Source organism: Paramisgurnus dabryanus, chromosome 4 (genome assembly GCF_030506205.2).
Source record: "Paramisgurnus dabryanus chromosome 4, PD_genome_1.1, whole genome shotgun sequence".
Taxonomy (NCBI): Eukaryota; Metazoa; Chordata; class Actinopteri; order Cypriniformes; family Cobitidae; genus Paramisgurnus; species Paramisgurnus dabryanus.
In genome coordinates this window covers 15,720,732-15,733,901 of record NC_133340.1, presented here as the reverse complement: position 1 = coordinate 15,733,901, position 13,170 = coordinate 15,720,732, and the positions used below count along the sequence as shown (strand labels likewise).

At 37.3% G+C, this 13,170-nt stretch overlaps 1 long non-coding RNA gene across 1 annotated transcript; it reads right to left on the bottom strand.

The window, feature by feature from the left end:
• Positions 1-1,842: 1,842 nt before the first annotated feature.
• On the bottom strand, positions 1,843-3,778 carry LOC135746822 (uncharacterized). The gene is made up of 3 exons (XR_010531632.2): positions 3,262-3,778; positions 2,174-2,320; positions 1,843-2,064 (listed from the first exon to the last, which is right to left on the bottom strand). It is a non-coding gene; the product is annotated as an uncharacterized lncRNA (long non-coding RNA).
• Positions 3,779-13,170: the final 9,392 nt, after the last annotated feature.

The following is a 13,170-nucleotide window of genomic DNA, read 5'->3' as shown; positions in this document are numbered from 1 at the left end:
GCCTGGCCCACCACTGGGCCACATATTTGCTTGAGTTCTGGCCCAGTTCTGGCTGGGTCCCCGGCCCAGAACTGGTCCACACACTAAAAATTGGATCAAACTATTAAATCTGGGCCAGTTGTGGCCCACACCCAGTAAAATAGATCTTACATACTGACTTGGCCCAGATTTGGCCAGCACACTGTAAAGTGACCTAAATTGTTTATTTGGCCCAGGTCTGGCTAGCACACTGTAAAGTGACTTAAATTGCTTATTTGGCCCAGGTCTGGCTAGCACACTGTAAAGTGACTTAAATTGCTTATTTGGCCCAGGTCTGGCCCAGACCCTTTGTTTTATATGGCCGACAACATCTGCATGGTCCCTGGGCCAGATGTGGCCCAGAAACTGGTAAATATTGTATATTTTTTATTTTTCAAGAAAAATACACCCATTTAAGAAGATTAAGAGCCTTTAATTAAAAAAAAATACACACATCACATTAATGTGAATTAACAGTTAACAAATACATAAATATGAACATGTTTTAACATGTACCAACAATTAACCAAATACATTGTAATTTTGAACATATTAATTCTGAACAAATTCAGTACACTTTACAAAAACCCAACAAATACAAACAGACATATATCTCTTACACAACACATTTTACAAGCACATAACCCACTTTATAAACAATTTAAAGGGATAGTTCACCCTTAAAAATATCATTTTCTCATAAACCACTTACCCCTGTGTCGTTCTAAACAACCAAGTGCTCCGATTGTCTTCAGAATACATTTTTAGATTTTTTTTATGAAAACCGGGAGGCTTTTGTCTGTCCCATTGACTTAAGTTAGTCTCACAATCCGTTTCCCAGAAAAGAATGAAAGACATCGCCAAAAAGGTCCATGTTCCATTAGTAGTTTAATAATAATATTATGAAGTGACAAGAACACTTTGTGCACAAAGAAATTAAAACGAACGATTTCAACAAGTTGTTCTCCTCCTTAGTTGTTGAAAGTGTATTCAAGACCAGACCACGGCGATGCTGCTGACATCACCTGCAGCTCACGTCACTTGCTGATGTGGTTACCAATGTTTTTTTTCTATGCTCTTTTTTTAAAGCATAATGGAAACATTGTAACAACACTTAAACAGCCCAAATAAATGTACAAATTACTTGGCAACCTATTCTGTCTGTACGCTGGCAACTACGTCAGCAGGTGACTTCAGCAGCAGGTGACGTCAGCATGATGCGCCGTACTCTGGTCGTTAACAGGCTTTGAACGACCAAGGAGAAGAACAAACTGTTGAAAAAAAATTTCATTGAAATACTGATGGAACACTGAACTTTTTGGCAATGTCTTTCATTCTTTTCTGTGAAACGGATTGTAAAACTAACTGAAATCAATGGGACGGACAGAAGCCTCCCAGTTTTCATCAAAAATATCTAAAAATATGTTCTAAAGACAATCTAAGAACTTGTTGGTTTAGAACGATTTTGGGGTGAACTATCCCCTTAAGCAATTACAGCGAGACAACATGTAAAACAAATTAATTAACATTTAAAGAAAAAAATTCTCTCTCACACACACACCACACACACACGTTGGCATATGTGGTTTACCGGGACAATATCATAGACACAATGCATTTTATACTGTACAAACTGTATATTCTTTTGCCTTAACTTACCCCAGTCCCTAAGCCCAACCATAACAAAAATCTGTTGGAAGTCTTTAATCTATGAAAAAGTATCACTTAGTATTGTGTCCCTGTAAAGCATGTTATAGCATATTAAACATGTCATTAAACACTATTCCCCATAAACCACATATACCAACCCACCCGCACACACACCTCTCACACACAAACCAAGTAATTAAAACAAGTTAAACACATTTAACCAAAACACCACCACTCTTTTTACAGAACAAAACATTCTCCTTTGCAGATTCAAACACAGGCGCTAACACTAACTGCTTTTCTTTTGCTAAAGTTGTCTCTTGCACCCACCCTCTCGATCGAGCCACCTCTTCATTGTCCCCTCCACAACTGTAAGGGACCTTCTCCGAACTGCATCTTTAAAATAATTAATCCATATTGTCATTGTGAAATCTTTAACATTTAATGAGCATATTAAAAAGAAATGTCTAATTTTTATTAACAAATAATTAACAGATATTTTTACCAATCACTACCTCTCTGAGTTGGAGGGTGGCAAATAAAGTCTTTTCCATCCAGTTGAGGTTTTAAGCCAGGGAGTTGTCAGTCGCCCTCTTCAATGCCATGTGCAGTCTCGTACATCTGTCCCGCCAATAAGCCCCAACCAGTTAACCTGAAACAGATTTATAGTCTTAATAGTTGGTCATAGTTTCATACAGGACACAGATCATACAGTAGTTTATTGCTTATATCAAAGAGGTGATGCATGCTATTTTTTTGTGTGCTAATTTAAGAAAAGTTGTGTGCAATCCATAGAAGTAAACTGTTGTGTGTTTGTTGAAGTCCAAGAAAAGAGATTTAAGTTGAAGAAGATAACTGGCGTCATTGTTTACTTACACTGTAAAAAAATTCTCTAGAAATTACAGTATTACTGGGTATTACTGTCAACTAGCTGCCAGTAACTTACTGTAGATTTTACATTTATGTTATTTACTGGCAACAGTTTGTTCAAGTTAAATGAACATGAAACATTTTCAGTCTTTAACTTCTACAGTAAGTTACTGGCAACCAGCTGCATAATTACAGATAATTTTTTACAGTGTAGGGTTTTGTACATTTGCACATCATTCACATGTCTCTAACACTTACACATCAAAGGGTGTGTAAATTCGTGAATCTGAAAATATGTGCCCTGCTGAAAAAAAACAGCATACCAGCAAGACCAGCATATGTTGTGTTTTGGTGCTGGTTTGCTAGTGAACACCAGCTAAAACAGCCTCAAACCAGCACCATCACCAAACCAGATGCTGGATTTTTCAGCAGGGTGCTCTTTAACTTCTTAACTACTTTAGCTCAAATAAGGTTGTGTGTGAAGACATGAACGTGTGTCTGAATTCTCTGCTTGATTATTAAAAACCTGTTAACCTGCACGAGGACGAGGACTGGTTATTTACATCTTTCTAAATGGATTCAGCTTACTAACAACAATATTTAAGCTGACGTGATAGCTGGCTAAATGTGCAGGAAAATTCACGGTTTTGAATATGTAGCAAACAATTCCTTTTCATTGTTATCATGCATTTTTAACATATAAAAACTAAATCAGTGACTTACCAGTTATTGATGATGGTGTCTTTGTTGAACAGGAGCTCAGCTTTGTGCTCTGCTTGATTCAAATCATAACAGCAGTCATGATGTTGCCGTTCAACAGCTAGAGGGCTGATTGCCACATCACGGAATCGGGCCGTGTACTGTATACTGTCCGTCTGAAGCATAAACATTTTTAAATTGCCGCCAAACAGCGTTACAACCGGCATGTGTCAGTTGCACTGGCATCGGGCCACATACTGAATTTCTGACATCATACACATCTTGGCAGTATCATATCAAACCATAATCGGTCCAGGCACAATGCAATGTAGTTGGTCCGACTACACAATGCCAGATTCGGCCCGATTACACAGAGACACTACTTTAGTAGACCCGGACTTCAGCTGAGTATGCTTACACTCGGGCCAACAGCTATAAATAGTGTTTACTACTGGTATACTATTTCCTCATCTGGGCCAGTTCTGGCGCATACACTAAAAATCTGTCCGGCTTTCAGCCGACACTGGCGGAAAAAAGCCAGAATCGGGCCAGAACTGACTGCTATCTGGGCAGAGATGGTGAGATAAATTACAGCGGACGGCTCTACCTGGACAGGGAGCGAGACAGTAACCAACCGAGAACAATGAGCGCGTGACAAAGGACAAAACGCAAGACTATAAAAAGACCAAAAGGAATAGGACACGTCTGGGAAACAATCAGAGAAACGAATGGGAGGAGCGAGTGCACACGTGAGGAACCAACACCAAAGGTAAACAAACAGACACACATACACTGCCGATCACCCAGGTGCCATGACACTTCCCTAACCAAAGACAGTTAGAGACAAATGAATCAGATTTTGGACATCGGCCCAGAGTACATTCCCACTTCATTCAATTAATATGTACTTAACTCAATATCTAATCAGCTTAATATGTGTTTGCGTTTTACTGTGAAATATTATTTTTGCCAATGGTTCAGTCAGTGAGGTCTGCATGAGCACTGAAATACAAAGCAAACAAATACAGTACACTGGAGGCTACGAACAAAATGTTGTGGTGGAAGCACTGTCAGGAAAAAAGTACACTGGTTCACTGGTGTGGTTCCCTCAAAGGTACATTTTGTACATTTATGGGTATTTTGTAATGTTGATGAAGGCAGGAGAGGCAATGAATCCAAACACAGTTAAACTCAAAACAACCTAGGTTGAAACAATCTAGCATAGGTTAAATTACACCCCATCAGGTTGGTTTCGGCCCTTTTTGACCCATTGAAAATATGTGTCTATTTCTGTAGCGATCACCCTATGGCCTAATAATCCATACAGGGGCTTTATTATTCACAATCTTTATTTTTAAATGGTTTTAAATGGTTAATGACACCACATCTAATATGTATAGAAAAGATACAGTTTTGTACTTTTTTTTGCACATTGTGGGAGAGGTGCCCCCCTTTAATGCTTACGTAATGACTATTGAAAACATATGTGCTGTTGATGCCTTAATCCCACCCATTTTTAAAACAGTTCTGCACCCATGTTGACAATGTAAATGATATGCTTGGTTATGTGTGTTGTATACAAAAGAAAAATTATAAATAGATGTCTGCTTAATGAGACCTGGTTTCACAGTAGGACAATCGGGACAGAGCACATCATTATTGTGAATAATGATTTGAGTGTGATGCTTTTTATTTGCATGATTTTGTTTCACCCAAAGTGCCTGAGCTACAGGTATTTCTTGTTATCTACTCATGGTTTATTATCTAGATTTGCAGCGTTCCCGTGGTGGTAGCACATGGTGCCATAATGCTTGCAAAGGCCAGATAACATGAATGGATCAATAGGACATTTAATGCACTTTAAGCTGCATTAATGTAAAGTTACACATTGAAAATATTATAAAACTATATATTATGAAATTAAATGCACTATTGGAAAAGGTCAAAATATCTGTTATTACAACATTTTGCCTTGTAGTACTTTGAAAACAGTACACAATACTCATATGGTAGTTCTGATCCTATACATTGTTGTTTGAAGGCTTTAAAGGTGTCTTATTACATCTTCTTACATGTTCAACTTTTTTGTATGTAATGATGTGGTTTAATTATTAAAAGGTGTGCAAAGTCACAAAGCTTAAAGTCTACTCCAAAGTGAGAGACATTTTTTTATAATGGTTTATTAGAACTGCAGTGTGCTTCTTCCATATTCAAATATTACAAAATCCCTTAAGTATTTTCACCCAAGGGGTAACTGCTGGGTAAAATGTTGTTAGCATGTTAAAAAGAGGCCTTCTCACCCCAATTTTAAATTCTCATGATCCTACATAATGCTGCATACATACCAAGCATGAAGCATTGCATTCATTTAAGTCGTGCTAATTTTCCGCTTGAGTTGAATATTTTCAATTTGCACGGAATCGAGGCAAATAGTGCATATGTGTGCGGCAATCCTGCCTCCTAAATTGCGTCATTCGTATCGCCCGGCACCAATTTGCCTCTATTTGTATCTTTGCCTTGATTTTGTATGCAATGTAGGCTACTCACGCAAATAGTTACATTTGCTTGTGGTGTGTTTGCAGCATAAGACAGATGAACTTAGGCAACAATGTCAATATCAATTTCTTTAAAGGCACACCTCGGAACTTTTTGGCCACTAGGGGGCGCTAGACATGTATTTTTCAAGCCTAGCGCCCCTAGAGGCCACAAGTGCCGCAGCACTGTCGCAAAGGAAAAGAACTGGCCAACCTTAAAACTTAACTAAAAACTAAACTTTTACAAACTAAACGCTAAACGATCAACATTTTGAGGCATCAGGGAGAAACGCAGTCATGTTACAACTTTCTGATGAAGAACTCGTGGCAGAAGCCATTTCTCAGTCTGAAGGTTGCAGCCTCCGGATGTCGTATTTTTAAGCTGCATACGTCATCAATACTGTCTTATTTCAGAATATTAACAATTATAAAGTTGACTATTATACTTAGTTAATCGTAAATGACGTATGCAGCCTGCATATTTGACCTTTGCATATTTGAGAAACGATCAGAAGTATTTCCTTGCCTTTTCGAAACAAATATTGTTGCATCGTCCCTCTCTCCCTCGCCACCAGGATTTTCCGCAATGTTGCTCGTTTTTCCTCTCTTTTGTGTGAAAATTGTCGCTTCAAATCCAAGTAAACCGACGTGTTTAGGTCTGCCTTTTGTAATACGTCACGCGAGTGACAGCGGAACGCAACAAATGAGGAAGAGAGAAACGCTCGGATCTGATTGGTGAATGAATAGGGTTTGGTTTTACACTGTGTGAGTTTGAGCAAGTTTGACTGCTATAGCAGCTGGATTGTAATGTAAATACCATAGACAGTAAAAGAAAGGTAAATACATGAACACGTGAATGCAGCATCTGAATACAGGGAACTATATGCAAGATAATCGCCGTCATTTATAAAGAAGATCGCATTTATGTATGAATCAAGATCGTGAGTTTATATAAAAAATTGCCTTAAAGCGGAATCAAACCCAGGTCGCCCATGTCATAGGTCCATGACACTAACACAGTGCCACAGAGTCACATAGAAGATGTTCTCTACACTCGTTAAGTAGCCTCTAGCAAAATTCACGTCAAAAAAAAAAAAATATGTTGAGGAAGTGGAGGAAGTGAAGTACAGTATGCCGTAAAGCAGTCAAATTTTGTAGTTTTTTTTGTGCTCTGGTTACTACCCGAAACCCTAAGTTTTTAAGTATGAGTAAAAGCGATACAGACCCCGTCAGGCTATGGTAGACATGTCATTCAACCTATTTAAAGTCGATGTACTATCACAAGGGTCTTGAAAATTTATTATGAAGGTTGAAAAATTACATGGTGTCGCTTTAAACAATAAAGCATGAACATAATTTTAGCAGAATAAGGACATAACAAGACCACTTTAAACAGTGATAGATATAATGTTTTTATGTCTTTATTGAGTATTCAGTAAAAATGTCTGCCAAGTTGGAAAAGTTGTATAAAGTATCTTGCGATTTAAAGATCTAGAACAACCAACCTAATAATTAGATGAACAACAACGGGTCCTTCATAATCAAAACAAACAACCTGCAGCACCAGGCATTGCAATGCTAAACAGAAAATGTGCAAATTATTTGTTAAAGTCTTGGAATTTGGCATGGGACAAAACCTCTGTATATGTTATAAAAATAAATCTGATACATTTTTAAAGCAGTTTAATTTAGTGGCCATTTTTGGCCACTAACAACATGAAAGGGTGGTGAATTTGAACAATGCACAAGTTCTAGAAATCCATCATAATGGGAAATATACTGTAATTTATCATAAAAGTTTGTATGATGTTTAAAGGGATAGTTCATCCAAAAATAATCATTTACTGTTCTTTTAAATCTGTTGAACAAAAAAGAAGATATTTTGATAAATGATGGTAGTGTAAAGTTGACGCAAACATTGACTTATATTGTAGGAGAAATAAATATTATGGAATTCAAAGGGTACTGATAAGTGATAACCATCATCTATCAAAATATCTTCTTTCATGTTCAACAGAATAAAGAAACTCATGCAGGTTTAGAACAACATAAAGGTGAGTATTTTTTTGCACACAACACATTGCAAAAAAATTTTGTGTGTGTGTTCTGAATAGCTTGTTCCCCACCTACCAACTTTAACTTTCCAAAGTTTACTCAGACTTTCCTGAGTACCTTCTGTCCCTGACTGTGACTGAGCTCAGAGCAAAGTGTCATAAAAGGGATAAGATACTTAGAGGAACCCTCTCATATTCTGACATACTGAATGGTCACAGTTAGGAAGAGAGAGACAACTAGCCTTTGCTGTGCTTTGAGGAAGTAATCCAGCTAATGGTGTGTGTTTGTGTGTCTCAACACTAATTGAAGAGCCACTAATTCATTGCTAAAAACAACGTTATTTTTTTATTTGGTATAATACAGTGTGTTCACGTGGTTTGTTGTTTAAAAACAAATTATTTTCCACATAACGTACATTTTTGTAGCTTTGTGTCCCTGATTGGCCAGCTAATCTGTACGTTGTGATTGGTTTGAATACCTCTGACACATCAACTATAAATGTGACGCTCCTTACCATGTTTGAAAGATTCGGTTGCGAGGAGGAATTATGATAATGTCGGTCTTGTCTACATTAAAAATCCAAGGAAGTAATCTGTTGCCTACAATCCGTGTGTTTGTTGTAGTAAAAGAAAATAGATTTACGTTGGAGACAATAACTCGCGTCATCATTTACTTTGGGGTTTGTACCTTTTACATATGGTTAACATGTACTAATACACACTTACACACCAAAGGAAATGTAAAATCGTGAATCGGACCATTGGTGCTCTTTTAGTCTAATTTACAATACAGTTCAGATGGTGTGGACTTGTTATCCACCGACCACATTTTACAATGGCCAGTTAAGTCCCACCACATGAAACAGCTTTTTGAAATAACATTTGGTTTGTTTGTTTATTGTAATGAGTGGCGACCCAGGACTGGAATTTATATCTGTTGTTCTGCTGAATGGTTGTTATCAGTCACAGAAAGCGACAGTGACAATGTTTTCTCCCGGCTCTAGGCCCAATCTATCTCTTTATCAGGGTCTCCCATCCGTGCTAGTGAAATCGCAAACAGTCCTGATATACTACCATACAGCTGCAATTTTGTTTTGTTTATGTAATGCGTAACATTTGGGAAAATGAAACCCATAACTCGTATTAAATATATGAATATTCTGTCACATCATGCATGATCCACAAATTAATCAACAGATCCAAAACCCAGGCTTTAAACTATGTTAATTTGGCCATGAGTCCGTACCAAAATAAAATTCATCATGTTTAAAATGCATGATGCCCAGGTTCCAGCTCAAAATACAAGATGCTCTAGACCATGTGAAGGCATGTCTGCTAAACCAGCATACAGACACTGTGCAATATCACTTTCACACTTCCCAGCCCCACACATTAATCACAAAGTCCTCTGTGAATTTTAATGGGGCCAAGAAAGCATTTTTTCTCATTACTGTTTAACAACCCTTAAAGTACCAAATCATAGCAACTCCTTTAAGGAGAACTTTATATAAATCCAATAATTAACTGTCCACATTATGCATTTGTTACATTACATTTCTGGATTATTCTATGCCAAGCGAACATCACATGACTGAAGGATGATGCCCTATGCATCACAGTTTTTGTTGTGTTGGCTCGTGTGACAGAAAAAAACCTCCATCTTTGATGCACAATTTGCTTATTGATGCTGTCTTGCTAATCGGGACAATGCACATGCCTGGCGAAAGGTTGGCAAGATTTTGAGCCACAAATCTGAAATCCACCACATGCACGGTAGTAGTAGCGATGGGCCCATTCCTCAAGATTTGGGACTATTTGTCCCAGACATAACACATCAAAGGTCAGCAAGCTTTAGTCTAGTGCATTTGACTTAACTATGAGTTCCTTTTGAAGAAGCCATTGAGTTTACGTTTGAAGTGAAAACATGCAACGACTTAAAGCCTGAGGTCAGACATGAGTGAAAACAAACAAAGACAAATTATTAAAAAAAGAATACAGACTAAATTAATGAGTTGAAATAATAAATGTGATTGAAGTTGGATAGCAGCTGGTAAAGAGAGAGGCACATCAAATGTTTACTACAAGAAACAAAAGCAAAATGTTTATATGGATGTGCAAAAGATCTCCAGATGTTGAAAAGCCTCTGGGTGTCTAATGGTTTCATGTTGTTGGTAAGGCCTAATAGGATGGTGTTGCTCTATGGTGCTACATCAAAGTTTGATGCTTTAGGGAATAGACCATGAACTATCACCAGTGTGCCTTTGTTTGAGACACTTAAAATGACTGAAAATGCTTCTGGAATTATATTTTTGCAGCATAGTATAGGGTCTGATTTCAAAACCTATACAATTATTTTACAATTATTATCACTGACATAACCTTGCAATAAAACAGTATTCTATATATTTCATATGTTTCGGTATTCCTGCCTATAAACTCTTGACATATGGAATACAGAAAAAAATGTGAAAAGCACTAGAAATAAGGCTGAATTGAATACATTTATCATATTATAAATATAATAGAATCGGAAAGTTGATTTTGTACTTTTTGGCAGTGCAGCTGAAAAATTCATCACTTTTTTCATCCATTGCTTCTCTTTTTGCTAAGTGATTGTGAGATTTTAAGCAGTTTAACCCTTAAGGTTGGGGCCATTTTTGGTTTTAATTTGGCCACAACTTTCTCTGTGTTTCAGCAAATGGAATGATTTTTGGTGACAACTTTTATATTCACACATATTTTTAGAAAATGCTTGAAAAACTAAACAATCCACCGTGGGCAAATTAACTACCCTTTCGTGATGTTAATGGCCAAAAAAAGGCCACTAAATTTAACTGCTGTAAAATGTATCAGATGATTTTTTATAATTTGTTAATCAACCATACTGTTTAAAACTACCAAATGTTAACAAAAACTATGTAATAACTATGTAATTGCCAAGTTTATAAGTGGTGTCATTGCTTTGGGAAAAACACACAAAATGACACGGATGTTTTAACCTTCAGTCTTGGGAATGTCAAAGATTAGTAAAAACATTGGCTTCAAGTAGATCAATATTGAGGTTGATTAACAGATTTATGGAAAAAAAAAATAATCTGATGCATTTTTACAGTAGTTTAATTTAGCCTTTTTTGGCCACTAACAACATGAAAGGGTAGTGAATCTGAACAATGCATAAGGGTTAAAAGCTCTAGGAATCCACCATAATGTGTATTATAATGTAATTCATAACAGTTTGTATGATGTTTAAAGAAACAGTATGTAGGATTGTGGCCAAAACTGGTACTGCAATCACAGAACTTGTGGCTAAAACTGGTACTGCAATCACACAACTGGTGGCCAATACACAACATAACAACATAAAGATCAGTCGAGGGCTACAACTCCACTTTTTAAATGACAATATCCTGGCCGGACCTCTGTTGTCAGTGATATAAGTGTTTGAAATAAAAATTATTTCTTAATGTCTAGTAAAATATCAGGGCCATTTTAAGATTAATTGATATAAATTTCTACATACTGTTCCTTTAAAGGGATAGTTCACCCAAAATAATCATTTACTCACCCTCATGTTGTTTTAAAGCTCCCATTCTTTTTTGTTTTTGAAGCTTTGATTGTGTTTACAGTGCGCAATATAACGTGCTCAGGGTTTCCCACAGAAAATTTGTTAGTTAAGGTGGTAGGGTTGTGCGGGTGGGCGGGGCCAAGGGCATGGCAATCAAATGGGTGGGGCATATGCGTCATGATGAAAATTAAAATATTTTAATAAAATAAATAAATAAAATATTTCTTTTTAAAACACTCAAATAAAACTTCATTTTGAAGAAACTATGACAAAAAATGAACACATACTAGATTATTAATGAATTAAATGTTTTACCTCTAACAGGAATAGCTGTGTGATGAAGTGAAACGAAAGGGTTAATAAACACAAACTAAAGCAGATGTTATAGAACGTCTGGCGAACGATGATAGATAGCGCAAAAATTGTAAAAACGGATTATTTCCCACTATTAATTACATTATCTTTAAGGAGTGTAACTGTAGCATGTAAATAATGCACATAAATAAAGTGAGCAAAAGCGCTCAACAATTTTATTTAATCAACAGGCACTTAAAACCTTAGCAGGTTGCTCAAACAACAAAATCACCAGGTAACTTACTTTAAATTTGCAAGAACTATAGACGAATACAATAGCAGGCTTAAATAACCCCAAAACATAAGTCCACTAAAGTTCTCACGGACACGTGTTTTATCAACTGGCTATCCTCCAGACATGAAGGACCACGTCTTTCTTATTTCGGCCGTGGGGTGCGTGTGCACGCTCGCGGTGTGTAGCGCATCTGCGCTATTCTCCGAGATGTTTTATCAACTGGCTTTATCCTCCAGACAGTGACGGGCCGGACCACGTCTTTCTCATTTCAGCCGTGTGGCGCGCGTCCCCGCTCGCGGTTTGATGCGTGTACGCGCTATTCTCTGCGATGCACTTGACGGCCTTTTGTGCAGCGAATGTGTTTTTTTTTTTTTTTGGACAATCTAGTTAAGGCGGTAGGGTTTCCAAGCTTAGGCGGGCCGCCTTAACTGAAATATGCTGCGGGAAACCCTGGTGTTCATGTTTCATGTGTAAAAAACGCATTATTTTTCACAAAATTGACTTATCTGTATACTGCTGTTTTCACTGTCCTCAAAACAGGCTGATGTCTTCCTTGTTTTATGAAGTCCCTCTTTCAGAAATACGTAACGAGTTCTGATTCTGTTTTAGTTTGTTTAGTGGGTTGCGATATAGCAGCCATTAGCTTAGCTGGCGACTGACGTATTCCTGTGGGCGGAGTTTAATCAAAAAACTTTAATGCAGGGCTGTAGTCCAAACCGGCCGTACACTGTGTGCTTTGAAAGGCAAATTCTGTTAAAGAAAATATTAGGGATACTGGTATCGGGTATCGGCCTCGATACCACATTTTCTAAAGTACTTGTACTCGTTAAAAGTCCCCCGATACCAGGGATCGATACCACGGTCTGAGAAATGTCTATGTTTGAGCGGCGTGTAAGGGGTTAATGCCTCTTGTGTTGTCAAGAGGCAGAGTTTACAACAAACTGGAAAACTAGTCCCTTGTTTTTTTGTTAAATTATATGACTGAAGCTGTTACCTGTAAATTTAAATCATGTTTTTTATTAAGTACTCAGTATCGGTATCGGCAAGTACTGAAATGCAAGTACTCGTACTCGTATTCCAAAAAAGTGGTATCGGTGCATCCCTAGAAAATATATCACCTGGCAGTGAACTTTGAGCTTTATCATTTTACGGGTATTATTTATGTTATAGCAACATTACACACTAACTAGG